Raw genomic sequence first — 16,257 nt, forward strand, 5'->3', positions numbered from 1 at the left:
TTAACAAATTATCTTGATCCTTGTGACACTTTGGAGGTGGGTAGCCCCCAGAAGATCACGTCCTTACAGCTAGTTCATTCCTGTGCGTGTAAACATATTGTAGGTGGGAACTTTGATTAAATTACTTCAGTTAAGAGCCTTTGATTAGATTGCGTGATGTAGGGTGGGTCTTTATCCTCTTACTAGAATCCTTTATAAAAGGGAGAAACATATAGAGACACAGAAAAAAACACCTAGAAACTGAGAGAGGAAGCTGAAATCAATGGAGCCCTAGAGATAAAAATCCACAGAAGCAGAGAGAAACCCAGAGGTCATCAGAAGCTGGAAGCAAAGAAGCCTGGAGGAGAAGGCAGTGACCAGTATACACTGCTAATGTTCCAGCCAAGTGCCTAACTGCCCACATCTGAAGGTCAGGGGGAAGCGTCTCCTGATGCTGTCTTTATTTGAACATGTTTCTCGGCCTCGGAACAGTAAGCTTATAAGCTAATAAGTTCCCATTGTAAAAGCCAATCCATTTCTGGTATAGTGCCTTGGCAACCCTTTGGATAGGGATTTTTAAAAATACAATTAATTTATTTTTACTTGCAGGAAAATATACATAACCATTTTAACCATTTTAAGTGGACAATACTTTGACTTTAAGTACATTGATATTACTGTGTAAAAGTTACCACTATCTTTCTTATAGACTATTTTCATCATCTTAAATCAAAACTCATCACTATTTAGCATAACTCCCCATTTCCCCTTCCTGTCACCTCTTGTAATCACTATTCTGCTTTCTGTCTCTATGAATTTGTCTTTGCTAAGTATTTCAAATAAGAGAAACCATACAGTATTTGTGCTTTTCTATCTGGTTATCTTATTTTACTCAAGACAATGTCTTCAAGGTTCATCCATGTTTTCTTAGTATTAGCACTTTGTTTCCTTTTATCTATGTGTATGTGTATACCACATTCTGTTTGTCCACTCATCTGCTGATGGAAACTTGGGTTATAACTACTTTTTGGCAATTATGAATAATGCTGCGATGAACAGTGCTTGCAAATATCTGTCTGAATCCCCACTTTCAATTCTTTTGGGTATATACCTAGAAGTCGAATTGCTGGGCCAAATGGTAACTCTATATTTAAGTTTCTGAGGAACCACCAAGTTGTTTTCCATAGTGGCTGCACCAATTTTACATTCCTACAATGTTCAAGAGTTCTTATTGGGAAGCAGACTTGGCTCACTGGATAGGGCATCTGCCTACCACATGGGAGGTCCGTGGTTCAAACCCCAGGCCTCCTTGACCTGTGTGGAGCTGGCCCATGTGCAGTTCTGATGCGTGCAAAGAGTGTCCTGCCACCCAGGGGTGCCCCCCATGTAGGGGAGCCCCATGCGCAAGGAGTGCACCCCGTAAGGAGAGCCACCGAGCACCAAAGAAAGTGCAGCCTGCCCAGGAATGGTGCCACACACACAGAGAGTTGACACAACAAGATGATGCAACAAAAGGAAACACAGATTCCTGGTGCCGCTGGTAAGGATAGAAGCAGTCACAGAAGAACACAGCGAATGGACAGAAAGAGCAGACAACTGGGGAAGGGAAGAAGAAATTAAAAAAAAATAAATTTAAAAAAAAGAGTTCTTATTTCTCTACATCTTCCCCAATACTTGTTATTTTCAGTTTTTTTAAAAAGCATTATAGTTATCAAAGGGTTTGTGATATGGTATCTTGTACTTTTAAGTTGCATTTTTCTAATGGTTAATGATGAGGAACATCTGTTCATATATTTATTAACTACTCGAATGTCATCGAACATGTCTGTGCAAATCCTTGGCCCATTCTTTAATAGTGATGCTTGTTTTTGTGTTGTCAAGTTGTGGGAGATCTTTATATATGTTCTAGACTGTAAACCCTTATCAGATAGAAATAGAAAATCTCAGCATTCCTATAACAAATAAAGATATTTAATCAGTAATCCAAACCCCTCAACAAAGAAAATTCCAGGACCACATGGTTTCACTGCTGAATTCTACCAAATATTTTAAAAAATATAACATGTGAATTCTTCTCAAACTCTTCCAAAAAATGGAAGAGGAAAGATTGCTTCCTATCTCATTCTATGAGGCCAACAATACTGATTCCCAAGTCAGATAACGATAGCAGCCCAAGCAAAGAAAATTTCAGATGAATATCATTTATGAATATAGGTACAAAAGTCCGCAAAAAAATGCCAGCAAACTGAATTCAGCAATACTTTAAATGTGTTATAAAACATGACCAAATTGGAGTTATTCCAAAATGCAAGGATGGTTCAATTTAATAAAATCAGCCAGTGTAACACACCACATTAATAGAAAGAAGGAAAAAATCCCACATGAATACGATTGATGCAGAAAAGGCATTTGACAAAATCTGACATCATTTTATGATAAAAAATACTCTGAAAACTACTAATAAAAGGGAACTTTCTCAACATGCTAAAGGGCATTTATGAAAATCACAGCAAATATCATACTTAATGATGGAAGACTGACAGCTTCTCCCCTAAAACTAATAACAAGACAAAGATGCCTGCTGTTACCACTGTTATTCAATGTTTTACTGGAATTTCTAGACAGCACAGTCAGGAAAAAGAAAGAAAGAAAGGGCATTCACCTGAAAAGGAAGAAATCCAATTATACCTTTTCACAGACTAAATGATTCTAGATATAAAAAATCCCAAGGAATCCACAAGAAGGCTCCAAAATAAAGGAATACAGCAAGTTACAGGATCCATAAGTCAGTTGGGTTCCTAAATACCATTCATGAATAGTCTGAAAAAGAATCAAGAAAACAATTCCATTTATAATAGTATATAAAAGAATAAACTACCAAGGAATAAATTTAACCAGGGACAGGGTATATAACCACAGCAAATTGAGTCAACCAATGGGAATCATGCCCATGAATTAGGCTTAATAATAAAAGTAAGAAGAGACATTAATTGAGCACCTACTGGATACCAAGCAGAGTACTAAACAGTTAATATGAATTACATTTGTTAATTTTCATAACTGTTATATAAAATACACTATTTTTTTCAGAAATGAAGTCTGAGTTTCAAAGACATTAAGGACATAACATGCAAAAGAGCACACCTCAGTCAAAATAATTTGAATTCCAAAGTCCATAGTTCTCTCTGAAACATGAGAGATTCCAATTTCCATGAAGGCTATGTTTTTGCTCAGCACACCAAATCCTCATGTTAACTTTCCAACTTTAAGTCCATGCCCAACAACAGTGGAAGTTGTGATAATAATGAATTGTTAAACAGAGGCCTATTATACTTGCACCTGTCCAGCCTGTGGTTTCATTAATCTATGGGTAGTTTTTTACTCACAAAACATTCCCACAGCATATTCCAACTCCAGAAAGCTATAGGTGAAGGACTCCTCCCCAGATACAGAAAGGCAATTAATTATTTCTAAACCAGCCCCTACAAATTAAACTCTTGTTTGAACATAATGAATGACAGAGGTGTTTGAATCATACACAGTGCATCTGTGGAACTTGAGGAAACTTTGCCATAAGACAGCATAGACAAAGTCAGCCTGCATCCCTGATTAAAAAGTGATTTCTGCTTTAATTGAAATGATCTCTATGAAGAGCTGCCAGGTGAGTTGGGCGAGAGTGGGTGGGAAGCTATTAAGAAAGTCTCCACATATGAGACCTGATTCATTTATATTTATTTATTTATTTCTCCTTGGGAAATAAAAAGAAAAGGAAAAGCAAGTATATATATTACAGAGTAATTTATTGAACCAATGAAAATGTCACGAAAACATTTCAGAATTGGACTGTGTGGGTGACAAACATGACTTTAGATTCTGGGAGAGGCTCAATATTCAGTTTCAACACAGACAAATGGAAATTCTTCACAAAAGTTAAAATAAGCAGATGAAGAAAATAAGACAGAAAAATCTAAAAAAAAAATCTCTGGGATGATTAATCAAAGGGGAAGTTAAGTTATACTTTTTATTTTTTTTTACTAAGAAAAAGACAAATATAAATTCTTGTCCAGTGGATTTGAACACCTGGGCATCCTTAGCTTGAATGGGTAATGGAAACTTAGAACTACAAATGACCCTAGAAGTCATCTCATCTTATCCTCTAAATTTATAGAACAGAAACCTGAGGCCTCTGGAGAAAGGGAGAGATGCATCCATGTTTATAAAGTCCTTTGTTATAAAGGAATATATAAATACTAAATTAAATGGAACCAATCAAGATGATTTCTTCTGGGTCAGTATGGTGACCTTATATATGCCTTGGTCTGCCTGCTTTTCTTTAATTAATTATATATTTGTGAACTATCATTTGTATCATAATTCTTTGTACCTTCATTTGAGAGAGAAAGTAACCACTATGGATTGTTTTTTAAAGTTTTGTTTTTATTCTTTCTTGAATATTTGCAACTTGTAGACCTTTTCCAACTACTTTATCTTCCCAGAGTAATAACCTGTAGGTTCATTATTTTTAACAAAGAAGAAAAACTGGAGGGCTGTTAAATTATCACTTTAATATAATTATAATTAATAGCTGGCATTTACTGAGAAATTGCAATATCCCAAGAATTCTATCAAGTATATTATATATATTAACTTGTTTAATATTCATAGCAATTCAATAATGTATGTGAAATTGGTCTTTCCATTTTGTAGATAAGGAACCTGAGGCACAGAGAAGTTAGGTAACTTGGTTGTGGGCAGACAGCCAATAAATGGCAGTTTAGCTCATGCAGTCTGGTTGCAAAGACTGAATTTTTTAAACAAATTGTTCTACTGTTTCTCCAGTGTGAACTGATTTTTTGCAGAAGAAAAGTGAGGTAAGAAATTAAATCACTTGCCAAGGTCATAGACAGGAATTGGTGAAAGTGGGAAATGAACCCAGGTCTCTTATCCATGATGCTGATCATCATAAATTAGTAGGAACCAACTAACAATGCAAATGGAAAGAGACCACTACCAAAAGGGGGAAAGGATAAAGACAAATGAGTTTAAATGGCTAAGAGACCTCAAAGTGAGTCAAGAGGTCCTCCCAGAGGTTATGCTTATGCAAATTTCAGCAGAATCTCATTAACAGCCAAAGTAAATATTGCCTCAAATGGCAGGGTTCCTGGGGGCTCTGGAAACATACAGACACTACAGGCAGGGCTGACCACTCAGGAGTTTGGTGCTCTACCTGTGGGCCCTACTTAGGAATTTGTGCTCCCCAGTGTGACAGTTAGACTCATTTGTGGTTTTCTTACACATGGTCCATCTGCCCCTTCGTTTGAACATATGCTTAGTGCTAGAGTTGATAGGTGTATGTCAAAGATACTTAAATCTTTGGGCTGTCCATGTGCCAACTGGGCCCTGAATCTCAACAGAGTTGTAGCACCTACTCTCCATGTCATTGGACTCAGCCAGGACAACTAACAAAGAGATGAGATGGACAAAGACTATCCCAAGGAACAGAGAGAATTTGCAACTGCAAGCAAGATAGTCCCATCCATCTGCCCAATGGGATCTAAGCCATTCTCAATTAGAGGCGGAGTGGGCATCATCATCCCAGAATCCTCAGGACTGGGAAATGAGTGGTGGACAAAAGTAGACTTGCTGATATTCTGCTATAGATCGTGATTCTAGCAATGGAAGAACTTTGACAACTAATGTGGAGGTAATGTCCACTGGGTGTTCTGAGGGGAGAGAGAGAGAAAATCAAATATGGGGGCATTTTCAGGAATTGGGTATTGTCCTGAATGATATTGCAAAGACAGATACAGGCAATTATATATTTTGTCATAACTTAGAAAATTGTGCAGGAGAGAGTGCAAACTACAATGTAAACTATAATTCACACTTAGTAGCAATGTCTCCAAATATGTTCATCAATTGTAACAAATGAACTACACTAATGAAGGATGTTGTTAATGTGGGAAAATGTGGGAGGGGTAGGGAATGGGACATATGGGAATCTTCTATATTTTTTATGTAACATTTATGTAATCTAAGCATCTTTGAAAAAAATTTTAAGTATATTAAAAAAAAAGCTACTAAGAGCATTGGACATTGCAATAGAGTAAATAGATTTTAAGGGAAAGACTGGCAGAAGGAGAAGTGCGATCTTTGATAGGAAGATATGTGATAAGAAAGAAGTTTCTTCAGGTGAAGTTATAGTTCTGGCATTGAAGGATCAGATCCTAGATTTTATCTGTACCACCACAGTGTTTTTTTAGGCTTTAGAGGTCAATCAGCCTGATGAGACACAAGTAGACTTAAACAGAATACTAGTTTACTTGGTTTTATGGAATAGGTGATTCAGTCTTTAATCTTTTATATCATGGGAAGGCCTAGCAATTGTATCTCATTTGTATCATTGTACCAAGTTCCCAGCTTTTTTGGTCCAAATTCTCATATAGGGCAAGCATGGCTGCCTTGGTTAAGAGTCAGGAAGAATATGAGTCATTGTGACTCGGAGAAAGTGTTAATTTCCCACCAATCTTTTATATCACTCTGCAGGCCCAAGGCCTGCATGCCAAATCCCAGCTGCCCAATCCAGGTGTGGTGCCACATAATAGATGAGGCAAACACAGCATTCCACATCTATCTGAACTCTGTAGTTTCTAAGGAAACAGAACTGTGAGGAGACAACACACTGGGCTCTGCATCAGCCCAGGCTGATGTTAACCCTTTACACACAGGCGCACCAAAGTGATTCTTGACTCAATGAATGGCAGCTAGTAGACACTCAAGAAATATGTTAAGAGAAATAAATAAAAAGTAAATCTTTAAAAAAAGGAAAAAAGTAACTGTGGATTAAGGATGAATCAATGTCTATCTCATACCTCTTTATTATCAACTCACAAAACCTAAACTCAAGGAACTGACTTATAAATCAATTGATTTAGGTATACTGGAGAATGTTTCTGGCAGATTACCCAGGTCTGACTATATTGGGTATATTAATCTTTTGGATATATTAAGAAGACCAAATTCCATATCAGAAGATCTTTGGGTGACTAGGAAGCTAGGATTAATAATAAAAATAAAAATATGCATTTAATTAATCATTCCCATCAATCTCTAAAGCCTAGAGAATTTCCTTTTAAATTTCTATCTATATACACACTATTGGTTAATAAAATATATCCTATTCCCTGGAGAGTATTAGGATTTTGTCAGCAATTTCTTAATCTTTAAATCCTCTATTTTATTTATAAAAAGTAAGTTATTTTTTCACTAACTCAGCAAATAACTGTTGGATTCCTTCTGTGTGCTAGGCACTCTGCTAGACTCTGAGTATACAATGATTAACAAAATCCTTCAGGGCCTCTGCCATAATGGTACTTACTATTTAGCATGGGAAACATATATTAGACAAATACTTATACCATGATATATAAAATTACGAAGGTTATAAGTGCTGGGAGAAAGAGGTTAGTGGATGTAAGACAGAGTGCCATATGAGGCATTGGATTTTTCAGGGTGGTCAAAGAAGGCTGCACTTATGAAGTGACACATCATCAGATGTTGGAATGGGGAGTAGGGACTACTAGTGAAGACCTTGGGAAAAAATATTCCAGGCTTAGAGAGTAACATATGTAAAAATCTTGTGGCAGGTAAAAAAATATGGTGCATTTGCTAAGTCTGTCATTATATTGTCTCATCATAATTTACAAGTACCACTTCTAAGATTATGATATAGCTTTCATGTAACACTTGTTTCTTTCATTCAACAATGTTTTTTAATACTGAGGACATATTATGTGCCAATTTCTGTGTTACTAGATAAGGATACAATGATTAAGAGAGACGTTTCCTGAAAGTACAATTTAATGGGAAATCAAGCAGCATGATGATATGGTAACTACTGGGAATCATATGAGCATAAAGAAAAGGCATGTAATCCAGATTTAGGAAGGTTGGGTAAGTCTTGCAGAAAGTGACATCTCAGATGATGTGTAAAGTTAGATTAAGCATGGGGCATCAGGGAAGCCCCCATATCTCTTCCATAGGTCTGTGCAGATTCCTAATCTTAAGAACAACATTTTACAACTCACATTTTAGGTAGACTTTTTATTTGATTTCCCTAGGAATATTTTTATAGGTGGTTAATCTTATTAATTTAATGTTGGGTGTTTTTTGTAGCTTTAGGCTTAGTGAGATACATTTCTGACTTTGTTCCTAAATGTGTAGCCCATAATTTCTCCACTTACACATCTCTATGTAGGCAAGTTGAGCTATAGATACAGATACATATATAATAAAAAAACAGATCTGGAATAGAGAGGTATACATATTATCAAAAACACATTTCAGTCCATAAAAGGTCTCTGTCATATACAGCCCTTTCATTTTGAAAAGGGCGAATGATTACTGGTTAATGGCAGAGCCAAGACTAGAACACTTGGTCTGTGAGAAATGCCTTATTAGCAAAGGAGAGAGAGCAGGCCCCTTAAAGAAAGTGTCATTAATTAGGTCTTTTCTTTGAATTGCTTAGAAACAAATTGCTAGTGGGGAAGTTATGAAGGATTTGCTGGAATCAACTTTGGTGAGATTTTCTTGAGAGAAATTTTGCAGCATATTTAATCAAGCGACCAAGAAACAACAGCTGCTTGTGTATGAAGCATCAGTAAAGCTGCTAAGATTTATATAATCTTTAGTGTTCAACAGACTGCTAGCATTTATAGGACAGTCAATGTATGCCTATGCTCATATACAGTCATATGCACTATATTTCCCACTGCCTCTGAACAGAGGCTCTTCCTAGAAGGTAAGTGCTTTGGAGAAAGACGTCATAAAAGACAGGAAAAGACAGAAGACTTGATGCTCAATTTGCTGAAAATGGGGTTAATAAACTTTGCCCCAAAGCAGATGATGATGACAGTACCTACTTGGAATGGGGAAAAAAAAATTATTCAATTTAGCCTATAGACAAGTTGGCACCTATTACTAAAGCAGGAGAACCATTCATCCAACTTTGCTCTTTTTGGCAAAAATCATAAAATTCTTTATATGTTCAGGTCTAAGTGGGGGAGCATGCCTAACTCTAGATGATTATTTGTCAGATCATTGAAAAACTGATTATTATCAAATGTCATTAGTTCTGTTTTTTCCTAAGTAGAACAACTAATAAATCCATGCAAAGGAACTTAGAGATGTATCCTTGAAGAAACATAGAACTGGAAGTTATCTTAGATTTATCTAGGATACACTTTATGAGTGAGGTGCTTGAGACCAACAGAGATGTAAACAGCATGAAAAACCCCACTATTTCTCACTGTCCCTTAATCTAACCACATCAATCTGGCATGGAGGATTCTTAAGCAAATTGCTCCTTTTCTTCTCTTATCTTTTATCTCATAGTTTTCCAAAGTATAATTCTCCTCTTCATAGGCCTATTCTCATTTCTACCTCCAAAGCCTGATTTTACACAGTCTCCCTTTCTTTTTATTGATAGCTTTCTAGTGTCTCCATCATTCATTCCAAGGTCCAAATCAAAGCCCACAAACCCTGCAATCATGTTTGAACCTGAGATAGAAATGATAACGATTTTATTTATAAACTGTTTAGTCTGGGTTATCTTGTATCGAGGGAGCATGATAGAGGGCAAAGAGCCTGGACTTTGGAGTTAGGCAAATACAGATTCCAATATCTAACTTTATTCTTTACCTACTGTTTAACTTAGATAAGTGAGTTCATCAAGACAAGGTCTTCTTTTATGTAGTAATAAAAAAAATCACTGAAATCTCAGTGATTTAATGCAATGTCATCAAGACAAGGTCTTTCATGTAGTAATAAAAAAAAAATCACTGAAATCTCAGTGATTTAATGCAGTGAAGGTTTATTTCCAATGTGGATTAGGCTGCTGTCAAGCATCAGGCAATTCTTCTGATTAATGACTCAAGTGTGGTAAACTTTGCCCAGGAAGTAGCACTTTTATATTCCACTTGCATTTCATTGGTCAGAAGTGGTCGTATGCCTCTGTCTATCTTCAAGGCCTCTGGGAATTGTAGTGCTCCTGTGTGGTAGGAAGGAGGGAAGAACTGGATATTAATGAGCATTACCTATCTCTATTATGGTCATTTAAATGTTCTGATATGCCTCTAATTGTTTCTGTCAGAATAAATTATGATAATATGTTATAAAATACTCAGTATAGGGCACATAGGTGCTCAAAGAGGGTAATTGATTCCCTATTTCTCCTAAAAGGTTTTTTAAGGGCCAATTTATCTTCCTTCCTGGGTTGCTTCCTTTTTGGTGTTGAGCACATGCTTGGCTGAATATTACTAAATTTGCAAATTAAAACAGGATAGGCCTTTGCTGACTCCTACCCTAAAGCCCTTCCTTGACTTGGACACATCTCTCCTTAACTTCCTATTGCATCTTCCAAAGATATTACATATTTGATTTTGAGCTGTTTTACTTAATGACCATCTTACAACCTTACTTCTAGGGAAAAGTCTCTTTTTAAGATTGTTTGCATAATTAAATATTTTCAGTTTGTATTTGTTTTTATCTGTCTGTATTGGAAATCGCAATTAAAAAAATGGGTTATGTTTTGACTAAGACTTTGATGATAACTACCCTAGGGTAATAATCTTTAAAGGGTCTATCTCTTCTAAGTCAGGCATAAGAACTCAATGTAATGCCATCTTTTTTCTTTCTAAAAGAAGACAAGAATATTTCACAAATCATTTCATTTTAATTCTTGAATATGATATATAGATATTTGTGAAATCTATTTTAAACTCAGTGATAGTTATTGTGAGTAGATTCTTTATGAATTGTATATATACACATGTATATGCACCTTATGCTATATATACCTTAAGTTATATATTTATATTATACCTAGCTAATTATTAATGCAAAATATATGTATATTATACCTTATAAATTATAAAATTATCTATACTAATATATATGTGCTTATTTCTATTAATTTTAAAGAATAATAATAAAAGTATAGAAAGCAATTTAAAAGAAAAGGATACACCAATAATCCTCCAACTCTGATACCAGTGTTTTAAAATTTTTGTTATTGATATTTTTAATTTTTAATCTTTGCTTCTGGTCCCATACCCAAGAAGAAATAATTTTACATTCTGGAAAAACTGAGGTCAAAGGAAATTAGGAAGACACTGTGGCTGTAACTTGTCCTTTTCTTTCTGATTCTCTATTATTTCTGTCTTTGGATCACACTTCATCCTCTGCTTAGAGCTTCCAGTAGTTGGAGAAGAACTCATATATATTACCACTTCAGGAATTCACAAATTTAATATGTGTGATTATTTTTGTGCCCAAGCAATTTTGTCATGCCAGTAGAATGAGTGACCTTTGTTGTATGATATTTTTGAGACTACAAATTGTATAAGTGTGAAGCCATATAAGGCATTTATACTGTATCCAAAATTAGTTCTTCCATTCTGAGTCATAGTTTGACCAATGAATAGAAAAGAAAAAGAAGAGAAAACATAAAACAAAACAAACATAAAAAGAACAACACAGATCTTTTGTAACTCACTGGGTAGAATGGCCTGAAGGGAAGAGTGAAAGAAAATTATATTCAAATATTTTTGTTCTGATTGCCTTGACAAGTTTCCTTTAATTGCAAAGCTGGGATCCTGATAAATTATTCTGAAAAAAATGTGGTAATGATAGTGATTAATCTCTTCCTCCCCATGGTCCCATGGTACTTGGTGTGTGGTTTTATCACAGCATTTAACAATCTAAAGTAAGCAATACTTGCAAGAGAGTCTTCCTCATCCAAGGAAAATCCTGGAAAATGACCAGGGCTGACTGATTCACTGGGATTTTTCCCTGTGGCACCTATCATTTGGAGGCATTATGTATTCAATAAATGTGGGTTGAGTATGTGAATAATTGAAATTAAGGTGATAGAATGGCATCTTTTTGAAAAACAGGAGAGTGCATCTTATACGACACTCTCATTTTCTTCCTTATCTCAGAAAGAGATAAAAATAAAACAAAAAACATGAGATTTTGAGGCTATTGGGTTTATGGACAACATTGGAAAGAGAGTGGCAGCAGAGTCATTAAATAAATGACTTCAAAGATTCGTCAGCTGTATGCTGGAGTGTCCTATAGGTTTCAGTTTCCCCACTTCTTTCTCAACACTGAATCTCGGCAGCCTTTTCAAGTGTTTACTCATTAGATGTATAAAAATGCTATCTCTGTTTCAGTTGGTATGTTCTTGATTATCAGTGAGAGTAAGTAACTTTTCATGTTTATTGTCTATTTTTACTTTTTCCGTAAACAGACTTTTCATTCTATTTTGCGCTCTAGGAGGTTTATCTTTTTTCTACTGATTTGAAGGAGCTTTTGATGTCTCTTAGATATTTATCCAGAATGTTAATGATACATTATGCTAACCTATCTTTTCCCTGTTTATTTGTATTCTTTTTATGGGCAAAAGTGATAAATTCATTTCTTAGATTTTGTAGGTTTTGTACATTTCTTAGAAAGCCATTCCCTACAGTAAAATTAGACAGTATTTGCCTACACTCTTCACATATTTATGTAGTATAATTTATGTCTTTGATCCATCAAAAGTTTAACTTGATATTGGTATGAATTACATACTATTATTTTTAATACTTTCTAATAAATAACCACCTATCCATACATGATTTATTTAAAAGTCCATCTTTCCCTAAAATATGTGAAATGCTGCAGATCTGGTCTATTCCTATACTAATAAATGTTTTCTTTTGATTCTTTTGAAAATTTTTTAACCATTAATAGAATAAGTCTTCCTTCAGTGTTCTTCTTTGTCAGAAGTGTATTGGATGTAAATATACTTTTCCATTTGATCTTGAAGTTCTTTGTTAAAACATATGAAATTCTTTTTTATATTTTGATTTAAATACATTGAGATCATCAATTACTTTTGGAAAATTTATTTCTATAATAATTCATATTCCTGTTCAAGAACTTTGTATGCTGTTCTATTTATTCATAATTTTCGATTTGATACTTTTCCTAATGTAAACCTTAGACATTTTACATTAGGATTGTTCTAGGTATTTCGTTTGATGCTTTGATTTTGCAAATGGGATCTTTTTTATCCATTACATTATTTTTAATTTGGCTACTGGTGGTACATAGAAAAACTATTAATTTAAATATCTATATCTATATATCTATATCCATATCTACAGTGCATCTGGACACTTCCTTAATGCCCTCATTAATTCTCAGAGATATTTTTAAGGAAACTTTTTTGCATTTTTTAGGTAGACAATCACATTATATACACATAGACACAATTGTTACTCTTCCTTTCTGTTATTTACAGCTTGTTTCTTTTCTGTGTCCTTTTGCATTGATTTGAATATTCAGTATAAAACTGAATAGTACTGATGATAGCAGGCAAAGTTGAACAGTTCCTGTCTTTAGTGAGAAAGTGTCATCTGTTTAGTAAGTATTTACTAGATTCCTACTATATGCCAGAAATTATTCTGGCTATCATTAAATATAGCAATTTTAAAAATCCCTATATTAATGGAGTTGACAATCTAGTGGGTGAGAAAGACAATACATAACACAGATAATAAAATAAAAATATAAATTGTTAGAAGATGAAAGCAAGATAATTAAAGAAAAAAGTAGAGCAGAATAAATTAAACCAGGAGGATTTTGAGTACTACGTGGTAGTGGGGTGGTGGTGCAGGATGGACCACACAGAGAGTGGTACCTAAGCAGGCTCCGAAGGCAATGAAAGAGTTAACCATGTGGGTATCTGTATGGGGAGCCTTCCAGGCAGAGGAAGTGCCAATGTAAAGGCCTTAGTACAGAAATGTGCCTGGTGTATTTGAAAAGCAGCAAGGGGACCAATGCTGTTGAAGGGGAGTGAGCAAGTAGGAGACAAGGTCAGAAAGGTCATGCAAAGCCTTGGAGGGAAGGATGTTGGTTTTAACTTTGTGTGGAAGGGAGAGCCACTGCAGTGTTCCAAGAGAAAGATGACATTGATCCGACTTGCCATTTTAAAGGATCACTCCAATGGGGATTTGGGGATTAGGGGATAGGGATCAAAGATTTTGTGAAAGCAAGGAGACCCCTTTGGAGATTATTTCAGTAATCTAGACAAGATATGATGCGGGTTTGGGCCAGAGGGGTAGCAGCCAAAGTGCTGAGAAATGGGAAACTTACGGATTTATTTTGAAGGTAGAGTAAGCAAAATGTCCTTTTGGTTTAGTGTGAAATGTGAAAGAGAGGAGTCAAAGACGATGTCCTAGTATCATTTTTTAAATTCTAACAACTGGATTCTCAAGGTACAATCAACTGAATTGATGCAAGTCTGGAGGTGGTATAGTTTAGTTTAGTTTAGGTATAGAAGTTCAATTTTGATATGGTGAGTTTGTGATGACTATGGACAACCAAATGAAATGGTCAGATAGCTGATTGGATGCATGGGTCTGGAATACAGCTGGAGATACAAAACAGGTAGTCATCAGTATAGATGGTATTCGAAACTTCAAGTGTTCCATAATTCTTCAAGGAAGTGAAGGTAAGAAAGAGAAGAGCCCCAAGGAGTGAGCTTTCAGATGCTCTAACTAACAAAGGAGACCAAGAGGAAATGAGATAAGGTAAATGAGGTAAGAAGAAAACCAGTAGTGTGTGGCATTCTGGAAGCCAAGGGAAAAAGGTATACCAATGAGCAGGAGGACTAACAGTGTCAAATACTTTTAACCTGCAATTTATTGGCAGTTTAAAATCCTTATTTCAATAGAAATTTCATTAATTTTTCACAGAAAGTTCTCATGGCACAGAAACTGACAGCAGCCGGATGAAGACACCTGTCCCTATCTGCATGTGGAGTCATAAGCAGTCATTTTCTAACTTGGCAGTGCTCCTTTGAGCTGGCGTTTCCAACACCACCTAGAGGACCAGGAAATTCAGTCAGGCTGGCAGCGCCAGAGGTGGGCCCCATCAAATCCCTCCTGGCAAACTTAAGAAATAAAAGAAAATGAGAGACCCTGGGCATAAGTCCTGAAATACTATAGAGAATTTTTTGGAGGTGATTACTGATTTGCAAATATATGAACTTTCCAAGCTTTGATTGATTTGGACCTAGAAGAAAATTGCGAAAAACTAAGGACTATCTTGTTACTTGCCTACTGTAACTATCCAAGCAGAATGAAGAGGAGACTTGAGGAAATTAGTCTAAATTATTCAAATCCTTTCCTTTTAGAAACGCATTTTCTTTACTAACTGCATGGGTATTTCAAGTGGAAGTTTTTGAACTTAAATAATTATATCCCAAAATGCATTTCGGTTCTCCTCATTTTCATGGGTAGATAATTTTCTTTATCTGTTCATTCATTCATCTTTTCACAAATAATTTTTGAATTCTTGTAATGTTCCCGGCACTAAGGATATAGCAGTCAATTTCAAAGATATGGTCCCTACCTTCATGGAATGTACATTCTAGAAATGGGGATCAAGTATTAAATTAAAACTGATTTAAAAATCCATATAATTACAGTAATAATATGTGTTATAAACATGAGTTCATATTGTATTAATTTTTAGCAAGTCTGTAAGGTCAAGAAGGACTTTCCAAAATGAAACAATATTTAAATTGAGATATGAAGGTTGAATAGGACATAAAAAAATTCCAGACATACAGGCTTTCTACAGAGTAGGAACAGACTATGTGAAGACATAGAAAATTAACAGATATCCTTTTCACAGTCTTCTTTTGGAATCTTTTACTAGAAGACAAAGGCATATTTTGTGAGTTAAACACCCAAAGGTATGCCAATGATATAGATACTCCAAATGCATTTTTTCCAAAGTTTAGATGATATACAAGCTGAAAGAGAAAATTACAGTGAAGAATGGCCAGAGGGGCATGAATGTGGCTTCATTAATTAATTAACATGCTCCTCCAGTTTATATAAAGCATGAGAGAATTCTTTCCAAACCTAATTATTTACATCCCCAGTGTAGAAGTGTATTTATTAGAGTGTAAGTTTGGCTTCCATAACAGAGATTCAAAGCCTTAGAAGTTTAAAAATTTAGAGGTTTGATTTTTCCTCATGTAAGAATCTAAATACAAGCATCAAGAAGTTGGAATGGTGGATCCATAGTGTTGAAGGTTTAGTATTCTTATACCATATTACACCATCCTTTCTCCAATTATGCCCTCCTCCATGAGTTTTAAAATGGCTCATCGCTACATCCATATTTAAGACATAAGGGAGAGAAAAGAAACTAAGGGAG

At 35.2% G+C, this 16,257-nt stretch overlaps 1 long non-coding RNA gene across 1 annotated transcript in view; it reads left to right on the plus strand.

Moving 5' to 3' along the window:
- Positions 1-15,018, plus strand: part of LOC139439848 (uncharacterized) — a 63,116-nt gene extending 48,098 nt beyond the window's left edge. The window contains exon 3 of the long non-coding RNA XR_011649929.1: positions 14,784-15,018. This is a non-coding gene — a long non-coding RNA (uncharacterized lncRNA). The remainder of the gene's footprint in view (positions 1-14,783) is intronic.
- Positions 15,019-16,257: the final 1,239 nt, after the last annotated feature.

Source organism: Dasypus novemcinctus, chromosome 10 (assembly GCF_030445035.2).
Source record: "Dasypus novemcinctus isolate mDasNov1 chromosome 10, mDasNov1.1.hap2, whole genome shotgun sequence".
Taxonomy (NCBI): Eukaryota; Metazoa; Chordata; class Mammalia; order Cingulata; family Dasypodidae; genus Dasypus; species Dasypus novemcinctus.